Source organism: Choloepus didactylus, chromosome 21, assembly GCF_015220235.1.
Source record: "Choloepus didactylus isolate mChoDid1 chromosome 21, mChoDid1.pri, whole genome shotgun sequence".
Taxonomy (NCBI): Eukaryota; Metazoa; Chordata; class Mammalia; order Pilosa; family Megalonychidae; genus Choloepus; species Choloepus didactylus.
Genome location: NC_051327.1, coordinates 15,336,459 through 15,350,291, shown reverse-complemented (window position 1 = coordinate 15,350,291; position 13,833 = coordinate 15,336,459). Strand labels below are relative to the sequence as shown.

Sequence of the window (13,833 nt, the reverse complement as noted above, 5' to 3'; positions counted from 1 at the left end):
GCAACTGTCCTGTAGGTTAACTACTGTCCTAAAGTTATTTCAAAATAAAAATTTATTTTAAAAAAAGATCCTAGAGGATTCTAGCAAGCAGATAGTGTTGAGAATCACTGACTAGACTACATTGTTGATGTGATGTGACTGAAACTGCAGACTATGCCCCTGATTATTATTAATTGTACCTGTTGTCCCTAAGATCTCTATCCTTGAGTGTCCTTGGGTGTTACTTTCCCTTTCCAGAGTGGGGTTAAAGGGTCTCTAAGGGCCCTCTCAGATGGAATATCCCAGGAGTCTGGGAATCAGGGAAATTGTGGATCTCGGCAAGTAACTTGGTAACCAGAGGCGAGGAGGGGCAGTGAGGGTCCTGGTCACTTCATCAGTGATAGCAGGAAGACTCTTCAGAACTCTTGGCAGGTCCTGTCATATCCCATGTGAAATACACATGCGTGTCAGTTGCCTTTATGTATTTCTCAGGTCAGTTTAGGTGAAAAATGTGTAGGCTTTGAACCATCGAAGGGATGCTTTATCAGCTGTCAGCAGCTGGCGACAATAATGATCGGATTCATAGTGACCCTTAGATTTTGCCAGTTACTGCAGCTCCTCACCGATCGGGAAGATTGACACTGCTGCCCATCAGTTTGTCAAAGCAAATGACAGTCTCTCTAGATTTGGTTATGTGTGGACAAGAGAAGCTGTCACAGAAACGTTGTCAAGGCGGTTGAGCCAGAGCACACTCACCACCGCCAGGAAGTGTGAATAAGGAGAACAGGCCATTTAGGGGCTCTCCGTGGGTAAGGACCCATTTATACAAAACGGTTTGCAAGTGAAAGCTCACCAGCAAATTTAAAGCCACTCAAAGATCATAAAATTTTCAATGCTGACGTACAAATGCAGAAATCTGGAAGAGTGGTTATGGTGCGAATTTTCCAGTCCTCTTCTTTCAATTTATCAAACTTGCCTCAGTAAGGCAGGACCAACTCAAGAAATGTAATCTTGCACAGCTTCTGCTGGTTCCACCAGGTGGACAAAAGAAAAGGTGTTGAATTTGGATGCCAGCAGATGAGTCTTCCCTTGGCCTCTGGCTATTTCATAACTCCTGCCAAATCCCCTAACCCGGAGGTTTCCAAACCTGACTGACTAATCCCCTCCTCCCCCCATCTTTCCACAACCACTGGTTCTCAAACTTGGCTGCATGTTAGCTTCACCCTAGTCAGTTTTTTTAAAAATACCCATGACCAAGTCCTATGCCTGGAAAATCTGGAAGCTCTCCAGGTGATTGTAATGTGAAGCAAAGTTTGAAAACAACAGCTCTTTGTCAGGGCTTCCTAAATTTCAACATGATCCTGAATTACTGTGGATCTTCTTAAAATGCAGATTCTGATTCAGTAAGTCGGGGGCAGGGCCTGAGATCCTGTATTTCTCACCTGTTCTCAGGTGATGCGAATGCTACTGTCCTATGGCCCACACTTTGAGTAACAAGGCTCCGCACTAGTAAACTCCAAAGCTCCACAGCACTGCCGTATCAGATTCCCTGAGGGCGTTGAGTAAAAACCCAGATCGTTATCTCACAACTTCCCGATCAGAATCTCTGGGGTGAGGCCTCAGCATCTGTATTTTTAACATGTTTTCAAGTTATTCTGATATCAGGCTGGTTTCGATCCCATTGACCTGACCTCATGCTGTCTCTCAAATGATAATTAATTGCCCCATCTACCTCGCAAGATTATATACAAATTATTTTGGTCCTGTTTAATGTAGTCATCATTAAATTGAGTGAAAATATAGAAGAGTGACAACACAACAAAGCTAGGAGGGAGAACAAATGGACAATCATTTGACAGCTTCATAATCCCCAAAGATCCTGACAGGTGGAGAAGTAGGATATCACTCTTAAGATAAAGTTGAACAGTTTCTGCAGGTTGGGTGCAAACCTCCACCCTCCCCACTTCCCCAAGACACAGATTTAGAACCTGGGATGGACATTCTGCAAGAGCAAGAGTGAGAGAGACAGAGGATTTGGTAAATGAGAAGCTCTAATACAAGTCATCATGTTGGCGTAACTTTCAGAAAAGCTAAACTGGACTGCTTGGTTAGAGACTACCAAGTCTAGAATGAGTTTCTGACCCTTCATGGACCACATGATCCAGGGAAAATTTCTCAATTTTTCTGAACCATTGTTTTCGCAAAATAAACATAGATTCATCTTAAGATCGTTGTTTCACGTGAGATGACTCATGGGAAACTGGCTAGCCTATTGATTGGCATTGTCAATGATTAAATGTCACTCCTTCCTTCTTTTGTCCTTCTCTTTCTCCTTTCACTTACTCCAACCCTATCCAATCGTCCATCAACTAATGCAATAGCCCCCTACTCTTTAATGTCATCTTTGATCAGTGTCTTTGTCACCTCTCAGCCTTTCCAGCCCCCAATGGCCCACTCAGTGGTCTTTGTTACCTACTTCTTTGTGGCATTCCTTGCCTTAGCTTTGCTGGATCACTTATGCCTTGATTTGTCACCCAAATCCCTTGTAAACTTCTTGAGGGTAAGGATAGATTCTTACACCTCCTAGTAAACTCCAAAGCTCCAAGCATATTCCTTTACACATATGGCCTCAGTTTCCTCATCTGTAAAAATGCCAAAGGTTTCTTTCTTGGGAGGTCTTTGAATGTTTCAGTATGATATACAACTCTTGGTTGTTGTACTTACTACTATAGACCATCAGTCAATATTCTGGAGCATAAAACCTGAACCTAGCTCCACTTTTTTTTTTTTTTAATTAAATTCAGTTTTATTGAAATACATTCACACACCATACAATCATCCATGATGTACAATCCACTGTCCACAGTATGATAACATAGTTATGCGTTCATCACCACAATCTATCTCTGAACATTTTCCTTACATCAGAAAGAACCAGAACAAGAATAAAAAATAAAAGTGAAAAAAAAACACCCAAATCATCCCCCCATCCCACCCCATTTGTCCTTTAGTTTTTATCCCCATTCCTCCACTCATCCATACACTAGATAAAGGGGGTGTGATCCACAAGGTCTTCACAATCACACTGTCACCCCTTGTAATCTACATTATTATATAATTGTCTTCAGGAGTCCAGACTGCTGGGTTGAAGTTTGGTAGTTTCAGGTATTTACTCCTAGCTATTCCAATACATTAAAGCCTAAGAGGTGTTATCTATATAGTGCATAAGAATGTCCACCAGAGTGACCTCTCGACTCCATTTGGAATCTCTCAGCCACTGAAACTATTTCGTCTCATTTTGCATCCCCCTTTTGGTCAAGAAGATACTCTCAGTCCCACGATGCTGGGTCCACATTCATCCCCGGGAGTCATACTCTGCGTTGCCAGGGAGATTTACACCCCTGGGAGTCGGGTCCCACGTAGAGGGGAGGGCAGTGAGTTTACCTGTCGAGATGGCTCAGTTAGAGAGAGAGAGGGCCACATCTGAGCAACAAAGAGGTACTCAGGGGGAGACTCTTAGGCACCATTACATACAACTTTAGACTCTCCTTTGTGGTAATGAGCTTCATAAGGGCAAGTCCCATGCTTGAGGCTAGCTCCACTTTTTAATCTATTTCCAAGGGTGAAGAGGAATTATTTTCCCATGCAGGATCTGGTCAAAATTCCAGATTTTGCTAAGAAATTGAAATTGATTCTGCAGGGAAAATGTGATATTTGGAGGTTAAGAGTGTGGATCTGTAGTCAGACTAAGATGAGAGCCTTGTCCAAGTCACACAGCTATAAACAGTGAGGCTAGGGTTTGAACTTGACCCCTTATCCACTGCACTCTGTTGACTCCCTTCTATGGTGCCACAGCTGCTGTTGATATTTGTGGACACTCTGTGTTTATGAGCTTCAGGTCATCTTGGGTAGTCATTGGAGAGGCACCTCCCACCTTCCCTGGGGCTATTGCCCTTGGTTAGAGATCCCACCAGCCTAGGACCCACAGACCCTGTGGCTCTGATTCTCAGAAACCACAGTAGACCTTTCTCTTCCAAGGCGCATGTGCCATATTTGAATAGTGTTATTAAAAGTGCTCACATATTGAAAGTAATGTCTGGAATTTAACATACTATTTAAGAATGATTGTTTATGATTAATTCTAAATAGATATGACAGAATTCCTTTCAGATTAGCTGTTGCACTTTCTCCCCAACAGTCTCCATCTAGCCAACTTTCTTTGGGCTCTGCCTCCCTCCATTTTTACCTTCTGCCCTTGCCCTCTCCTCTAAGCCCATAACCTTTTTTGAGACCTTGCTTAAAGCTCACCTCTTCCAAAAGGTCTTCTTTGTTAAATACTCCAATATTAGTACTTTGGTGTAGGTATGCCAACTTCTACTTCTGGTAGCAGTATACAAGCAGGTCCATTTTACCACACCCTGAACAACACAGTTTATCTTTGTGGAGCCTTTTAAGGCAGAGTCGATGCACATCTGCTGAAGTAAACCAAGGTTCTCATTTTGATTAACTTAATTAGCAAATCCACATGTCAATTTTTGAACATACATACAACCCCTCCAATGAAAATTCTGTGTGTTTATGAGTGGAGAAGCATTGAGAAATGATCATCTTTCTTTTTCCTTTACTAATTTGTCAGGGTTATAGCTGGAGAAGTTCAACCAGCATTCTATCTAATGCACATAAACCAGAAGTTGCAAGAATAGAAATATAGAGAAAAGGGAAGGAATGATTTATGAAAGTATGAAGACATAGATTTTTGTGAAATGAAAAGGCATTAAACATTTTCATTTGTTTATCTTTTGTTACATGTTCCAGGTAACCAAGATTTTGTAAAAATTAAGTATTATTGTTTTGGTGGATTCCAACCTTTGGTTAATTGTAAATTCTTGAGACCAGAGGCATAGCTGTGTGCCTTGGGATTTGGGCATCTCTTTGGCAAACCTGTGTTTGCATTCAATTATATGAGACAATTGCATCAACCCAAACAGGGATTCTGCAGCAAGAGTTCAGCTTTCCCAGGCCTTTTCTTTCAAATGATACCAGGCTAGGAATCTGGGGACTTGGGTTTCTCTCCCAGAGAGACCTTTGGAAAATAGCAGAACCTCTTTGGGTGTTCATTTCCTCATGTGTAAAAATCAAGGGATTGAATTGTATGTCTTCTAAGATCCCTTTCATTCCAAAATCCCATGTTCCCATGATTCTGATTACTGTGCTGATGCAGTCATGCATGCAAAATGCTGAATATTTAAATAATTGCTCACAGGTTGAACATTTCATCACTGTCAAGAGCCCAGAATCATATGCAGGGTCAACATTTTATTCTCTAGTTAACATGCTGAATGTAATTATACTTCAAATGACTTAATACAGGGGAAGGGTGTCCTTCTTTGTCAGGGCTTGTCCTTGTGCTTTGCATGCTCTGTGTGTAAAGGCTGCCTACCCATCTCACCCTAACAAGTCTAGACCATACTTGTAGGCCAACCCTTTAAGAGTCATCTGGTCTATCCAGTCTGATCCAGCCCCATTCATGCTCCAGATAAAGTGTAGCAGTGTCTCATTGCCTCCTCACCTTCCCTTGGGGAGTCTTTACCTCAAGGTAATAGAGAGGCAACAAAAAGGGTTAATTGCAAAGAAATGTGATCCACAAACCCCTCCTTACATATATGTACACTCACTCAAATAAATGTATCTAAGCAGTTCTTCTTTAAGGAAAAAAGAGGGAGACAGGAGAGTTGATATTCAAGATACTTTGGTTCAAATTTTGATTTCAACATTTTCTATTTGTATGATTTTGGGCCAATTCTTTAATTGTTCTGTGTTTCAGTTACTTTCTCTGTCAAATGGGCATAATGATAGTTCATACCTCACAGGGTTGAGATGTGAGGATACCAGGAGAGAACATGGGAGTCATGCTACTTGGTAGCTAGTAAGTCTCAGTGAAGGTGTGCTCTTATTGTGTCTTCATAAGCTGTAAAATACTGTACATCTCTCTCTTTCTAAGTAGCCTATGGCCCTTTTCAATTAATTTTCTCAGCTGCAGAAGTATAGACTGAAGGATGATGGGTGATGCACCTGCTCCCCAAAGACTGCTCAGCTCTCCTAATCTGCTGATCAGGTTGTTGGGAGCTCTGGACTCCAGCAAGGGGTGAGTGTTGATGGTCCATTGTGACTTCTGGTTTTGCTTTTCTCATCTTGGAGGTAGAATAGTAAGGTCTGTCCTGGCAGGTCAATTCCAGGAAGCCCTCACTGAGGTTCTCTGGCCAGAGCTTCAGGGACTCCGATCTTCCCCCAACCCCTGACCCCCACTTGAACAATAAAGACTCCTCAGCTTGGGGCATTATTCATGCCCACAGCCCCACATCAGGCTGCTTCCTTCGTGGACACCAAGAACACGGGGGTGTGGCCTTCGCCAATGGGATCTGTCCAGCCCACAACAGGATAGATCTGGTTGGACTGGCCATGGATAAGGAATTTTCTGAATCCATGGGAGAACTTAAGGACAGGCTTTTACCATAAATCTCAAGACCAGTGGTTCTCAGACTTGAGTGTGCATTAGAATCATCTGGAGGGTTTGTTAGAGCACCCATTGCTGAGTCCCACTCCCAGAGTTTCTGATTCAGTTGCTCTGAAACAGAATTTGCATGTTAACAAGTTCCCTGGGAATTCTGATAGCAGCTCTAGAGACCACCTTTAAGATCCACTGATCAAAACCATAATAACCCTCAGGCCATTAGACCTTTCTTGGACCACACCTTACTTTTGCAAGCTTATGTGCCCAGATGAATCAAGGCCTTGCTGGTAGGAATTAATGGGGCCTCCAACTGGGAGGAATCAGTGAGCCACAAGATTAGTGTTAATGAGAGGGAACAAACTGGGGCACTGGTGCCCTCCGTCCCCATGTGAGTGCCCCAATGGAGCAGTGAAATGGTTGATGGAAAGATGTCAACATACACAATTAGGTGGTTAATTAGGCCTTGTAGGGACTCTTCACTTTCCATAGCTCCTTTAACTCTTCCTTCCCTTCTCCACCCAAACCTGAGGCTGTGGTATTGATCTAAATCACCAAGGCAAGCACAAGAACATTGGTTTGAGAATTATCTCTAGGCTCTGCTGTCATACTGATAGCTGGGATCTCCCCTTCTGTCAGCTCGCCTCATTCTTGATCCTCTTGGCTTTCCATCTCCTAACGACACCACCCCTTCTGTGAAGGCCACTTCTTCTTTCACTTCTGTCTGCCCTGCAGGTCTTTCTGCAGTGGTGTCTGAATTGGCAAGTGTTTCCCAGCAGGTTCTTCTGGTGGTCCTTCCCATGAGAAGTGTCAGTTCTCTCTCTGGGTTCATTCTTTTGTCTATTCATTTGTCAACTGTGCATTGAGTGTCACCAGTTGTTCGGTCTTGAGTAAGTTCCCAGAGCCCATCGCTCCCCATGATAGGATGCCACAGTGTCCCTGCTGGGCTGTCACTAGGTTAGTTGCAATGCCACTTGGCTATTTTGGCTGTCAGCGTACCCAAGTCAGTGGTTCCCATGTGTTGGCCAGCTGACGGGAGCCTTGCAGACTTGTTAAAAAAGTCTGGACTCTTCCCTTGAGCATTCCTGTTTAGTAGGAATGGGGTAGAGTATGTTAATCTGTAGCATTTTTAAGTGATTCCTAATTTGGAAGTAGATAAAATGATACAAAAGGTCAAATGGAACCTTACAAAAAAGAATATACTGAAAAAAAATTAAAAAAGAGAGTGTGTGTGGGATTAGACAGATAGTAAACAAATTATAAAGCCTCAGTAATAAAAACAGTCAGGTGCTTGCATGTAGATAGTCAGGCAGGTCAATGGAACAGAGTAGAAGGTTCAGACGTAGATCCAAACACATGAAACAATTTAGTAAATGAAGAAGAAAGAGTTTCAAATCAGTGGGGAAAATAGAGGGTCAACAAGGGCAAAGAAACACATGAAAAGATGTTCAACATCATTGATCATTAAGGAAATGCAAATTATAACCACAGCGAGATATCACTACACACCTATTAGAATGGCTAAAATAGAAAAGACTGATCTTACCAAGTCAAGGATGCAGAGGAGCTAGAGTTGCCATCCCCTGCTGGTGAGAATGTAAAATGATAACTTTTGGAAAACAGTTTGGCAGTTTCTTCAAACGTTGAACATATACCCACAATGTGATCCAACCATCCTAGACCAGGGAGAAGAGAAATTTTTTTCCTTCAATAACTTACTTGTACACGAGTGTTCAGGTACTTTTATTTGTAAGAGGCAAAAGTTGGAGACAACCCATGTGTCCATCAACGGGTGAGTGGAGAAGCAAACTGCAGCATATCCATTTGGTGAACTACTGAGCAGCAAAAAGAATGAACCGTTGTTGCAGGCACAAACAGGAATGAAGAAATCTCAAAATAATTATCTGGAATGAGAGGAGCCAGACAAAGAAGAGCATATATTGCATGACTCCATTTATATAAAACTCTAGAAGATGCAAACTAACCCGGAGAGACAGAGAGTAGGTCAATGATTGCCTTGGGGCTGGTGGTTGGGGTGGGAAGGTGGGATTATGAAAGGACACAAAGAAACTTTTTGGAGTGGATGGATATGTTGCATTTGTTGAATGTGGTGATGTTTTCCATTCCCTAGTGTATCCATATGTCAAAACTTATCAAATTTTACTTTAAATAAGTTGCATTTTATTGTATGAAAATTATACCTCAATAAAGCCATTAAAAATTGATTAGTGACTGAGGGAAACACTCACAAATTCATTGAGAAGGCAATTCCTGAGGAGAGAAGAGATACGGCAGCTCTTCCTTTTATGGTGTATCTGCTAAATTAGTGGCATCTTGCATGGCAAGAAAACTCATCTTGACACCAAGCAGATAAGGATTCCAGCCTTTTTGCTCTTTCCTAGTCGTGGGACACTGGACAAGTCACTTCAGCGGCTCAAGCTCCCTCAGAGTCCCTCATCTGAAAATGGCAGCCATCGTTGGTTGCTTGCCTGGCGGCTGTCTTGTGACCCTGTGAGAAAAGCCAAAAGGATGGCAGAGATGCTGACTAGAGCCCTAAAATCAGTAAACAGCAGAGCTGGCTCTGGAATCATCTACCATCAGACTTCTGCTAAGTGAGAAACAAATGTCCATGATGGGATTAACTATTTTGTGTGGGTATTCTGTGCTTAGCTTCCCAGGGTATCTTATGTAGTGTAGCAGTAATATTTGCATTATAGGATCATGGTGAAGACTAATTATGTAGTGTGTCTACGCCTTTTTAACATGAACAGGTTAGGGTAGTCACTGCCTAGACATCCCTGGAGATCGGGAAAGTGGTTCAACTAGAGGAAGAGGTAGCAATAGACTAGATGGAATTTAACAATGGATTAGGAATACTGAATCTTTATATAATTTTTGTTTTCTTAGTTGTTAGGGTATTAGAATAGCTAGAAGGAAAGAACAGAAATGGTGGAACTGTAACCCAGAGCATCTTTTGAAATTTGTTCTATAGTTACTTGTTAAATTGTAGTTTGAAAGCTATCACCTTTTTGTATATATGTTATATATCACAATAAGGAAATAACTGAATCTATGGTACTATAACTCATAATAACTTTGGAAATTTCCTATAGATCTACTTGTTAAATAGTACTTTTAAAGATATTACCTTTTTGTATGTATGTTATATTTCATAATAAGGAAATTACTGAAAAAAAAAAAACCCATGCAGGTATAAAAGTTCAATTCAAAGGCCAAGACAGTACAACTGAATTTAATATAAATGAGTTTGAAAAGTTAATTAATGTGGTTTCAGATTCCACACTGCAACTATTTGCAAGAAATCACTTTTTGAGTTTTGCCATAGTATTAAAGAAGAATATCTACAAAAAAAAAAAAAAAGATAGTGTGTCTAAAATGAAAATGCAGGTGCATAGTAGGTGTCAGGTCAGCTTGGGGACTTTAGGGGAAGGCACCCCCTGTTTTTGTGAGAGACCCGCTAATCCCTAAAACAGGGCATGTCGACGCAGCTTCCAAATGTCCTTGCGGCAGGATGGTTATTTTTCTTCCCTAAGTAGTAGCAGGTGTTTGGCTGTGTCCATTAAAAGCCATTCCGTGTTCCCCTGACAAATGAGTTTTTTATTTAGTGGCATAGGATCAATAATGTGGTATCTCATGCGAACTATTAAAATGGAAAATGTCTGCTGGGCTGACAATTGTATTATCGATAGGTACTGAGCAATAAATTATGTGAAACAAAATGGAGCAACTGGCCTTATAAAAGGCTTATCTGGGGCACGGCTGGCTTTGTTAGAGCCGCAGCCATGGTTTCTCTGGGCTGTATTCAGAGAAGCACTCGATGGAGCTTGGGCAGCTTTCCATTGGAAGTGGAGGCATGGCTGCTGGCTGTCTCTGCTCTGCAAAGTCTAGTTGAGGACTGTTTGGAGTAATCTGTTCCTCTCCCCTTCTCAACTGAGTTGTTTCTCTTTTGATAGCAGTGTGGGGGCTGACCCCTTGCCCTCTGACCAGGCTGACTATTCACCGTCCGATGTGCAGCACCTGCTAAGAAGGCTTTTCAGATGTCCTGACCCTGTTCCCGGAAGCCCTGGGCTCCTTCCACTCTCCTGCCTTTGCTCCTCACCTCCCATCAGTTTGGCACTTCCCTGGCTCTTAACCTGCAGGTTCTGTCTATTATTTCTGGCCCATGATAATTGATATGACTTTTCCAAGCCTCACTCGTTTGGATCCAGTTTATGCTCACTTTTTATCTGTCAATTGCAGATCTCTTAATGGCTTCACTCCTCACCCATTGTTGGCCTTCCCCTTGATGGCAGTTGAGAAGTCTCAGTCCCACCAATGGCAACCTTTTCAGGATTCTCATCTTATTCATCATTCTATCCACGGAACCTGGCCCTTGGGTGCCATCACTCTTGGGTATTGAGTTGCAAGGCATGCTGGGCCCTCTCCTTGTTGGGAGGAAATGAAGGAAAGAAGCAGCCTAGAGGCTAGGGAAACTGATTTGGCTGCGGGGTTGACTCCCAAAGGAAGTGGAGAGGAGTCTAGTGCACAGTGCAACAGGACTGGGTAAACTTGGGTCGATTTGGGGCAGGAGGAGCAGTTGACAGGGGGAATGTGAATGGGGCTCCTTGTGGAGACCTTCTCCCAGGGGGAGGAACTGGACACAGAAATCAAAGGCATCCCTTGGATCCAGATACAGTGGTCTTACAACCTTTCTCACAGATTTTCCTGATCAGAATTGGCACTCAGAATGAAATCCGTTGTTCTGTTTGACCTGAAGGGATGATGCTCAATTAGGAAAGTGTTTATTTGGAACAGGGGACAGGTTGATGAGAATATCTGAGAGGGTAGGAGTATTTGAAAAGGCATATTAAATATTACCGATAAAACTTTATGATTGGAAACACAAAATGCTTACTACTTTCATAAGGCAGACTATAGATAATATAAGTTCCACCTGAACATCCTGGATAGGAATTCAGGAAGAACAGAGAATCTCAAGGAAAAGGGGGCAGCTCCTTCCACAGGGTGTATCAGAATCTCGGAGGGAAGGCCAGGTGTGCGAATTTCATGATTATCTAAGAGGGGACTAGTGGTCTCCCAGTAGCCAATATTTCCTGCTTCTTTTAGAAGGTCAACACTTGAAATTTCATCTGGAAAACAGTGGCCCAGAAAATTTCTCAGCTTCTCTTACCATTGGATCTGACCATGTGACTAGGTTCTGGCCAATGGCATGTAAGCAGAGGTGTTGCACGGCAGGTTTTAGGAACTTTCTTTAACAGAACCTAGTGTTAGCTCCCAGCTCCTTCATTATGTCATCCCTTTCTCTACCTTGCTGTCTGGAATGCAGGTGCTGCTATCTTGGACCCTAGAGATGACCTGGTGTTGAACTAGAAGGATCCAGAGTCCTTGAGGATTTTGTTGACGAGAGTCTATAAACCTGCCTAGGGATTTTCCCCACTGGACAGATTTTACATGAGAGAGAAATTGATATCTAACATGTTAAATCCATTATTATTTTGTTTTTTTTTTGTGAGTCATAGATGAACAAAATCCCACCCAAAAATGGAGAAACCTTGGTTGAGAAGGAGAATTCCCGCAGCGTGCCATTGACCTCTTCTCTGGATCCTTCACTGATCATTAGTTTTTCTCAATGATAGCACTGGAGAAAGGGTTTATATCAGATTTTTGGATAACATAAAGCTGGGATGAATGTGGTAGATTGCCTACTCTAAAGACCACCATCAATTCTTTCCTCCCCTATAAGTATTTGCTGCTCCTTACATCGATATCTGGAGGCTAATTTTCCCCTAGAATCTGGGAGGGCCTCAGTGACCTGTTTGACCAACAGAATGTGGTGTAAGCCATGTTCTGGAACTTCTGCGGCTACAGCATAAGAACCCTTGGGGCTTTTGCCTGGGTCTTTTAGAATGTTTGTTCTTGGGATATTCCCTCTCAGAACCTAGCTGCCTGGCGGTGAGAAGCCCAAGCTAAATGGGGAGGCCACACGAAGGTGCTTGGCCAACAGCTCCAGTCAAGTCCCGGCCAACAGCCAGCATCAACTGCTAGCCACAGGAACGTGCCACCTGAGACACTGAACCCCGCCAAGCTTGCAGATGGCTGTACTCCTAGCTGCCATCTGGCTGTCACCACATGAGACATCCTGAGTGAAACCAGTCAACCTGCAGAACCATGAGATACGATACTCAACTGCTCTTTTAAGACACTAAATTTTAGGATTGTTTGTTTTTCATCTGTAGATAACCACAACAGCGAATATCACCCCAATATGACATGTGTAGCTTAAAAAGTATCTCTGTTACTTGGACCAAAATGAACAAGACAAAATTTAATATGTAAAGGTTACACCTTGAATCCCAGTTCACTTGCTGCAGCTGCTGAACTCATAAAGTTTTGGTTGATAAAGAGTAGCTGACCGCAGGTGGGGAGTCGGTGGGATGTGAATATTGGCCAAGCCAACACACAGATGGCTGTGACCCCTAAGTCTTGTTGTTCCTTTAAGTCATCACCCTGGCCCTGGACCACACTTTGGCTAAAGAGAAATGCCAACATTCTTGGATGGATTTGGTTTGGAAATGATTGCCTCTATCTCTCTTTGCACAAACATCAGACTACCTTGGCTAAACACCATTTTCAGGTCTCCCTCTGGTTTTTGGGGAGCCCTAAATTTGTGGTATAGCCCAACCTGGACCCAATATGTACCCCATTCATCCCAGCCAAGAAAATTAATGACTGACCAATGTTTAATAAGCTAATCTCCAGATATGCATTTCTGGGGGCAATGCACTCCTTTGTAGAGACTTGTCACTATGCCATTGCTGAGTAGGAGATCTTACTAAAAAAGACATGGGATTCTCTGCCAACCCCAGCTCACCTTCTGCAGGCTACAGCAACCAGAGGAATTTGAAAGCAATCAGGTACCAACTGGAATAAATACAGTAAGGTGTTCACAGCATTCCCTGACATTCATTCCCTATAGCAGCTTTACTTGAGGAATTTCTCTCCCACCTTCTGCCCTCCTCCACCTCCACCCCCCCTCCAGTAACCGAGGACTTTACTGCAGAATTGGGCTTAATGCTTCCTATTCATTCCCTAAGCGTTGAAAGGGATAATTGGGAGGTAATTGCATTACTGCACAGTTTGTAGTTAACCTTCTATTTTGGCTCTTAATGTGCATATCTTTGCTCCAGGAGTCCATTAAAGGTAATTATAGGCAATTCCCTGCCAGATCCAGAAAAGGGGCTTGCAATGAGTATTGGAGCACACAGGGAAAGAAGAGTTAATGTAGCTGAGCTTGAAGCATATCCAAGAAGGTAGATGATTTATGG

At 42.7% G+C, this 13,833-nt stretch overlaps 1 long non-coding RNA gene across 1 annotated transcript in view; it reads left to right on the top strand.

Moving 5' to 3' along the window:
• The window catches only part of LOC119517704, a 70,369-nt gene that overhangs the window by 5,392 nt on the left and 51,144 nt on the right, over nt 1-13,833 (top strand). Inside the window, exon 2 of the long non-coding RNA XR_005213607.1 lies at nt 6,014-6,124. This is a non-coding gene — a long non-coding RNA (uncharacterized LOC119517704). The remainder of the gene's footprint in view (nt 1-6,013; nt 6,125-13,833) is intronic.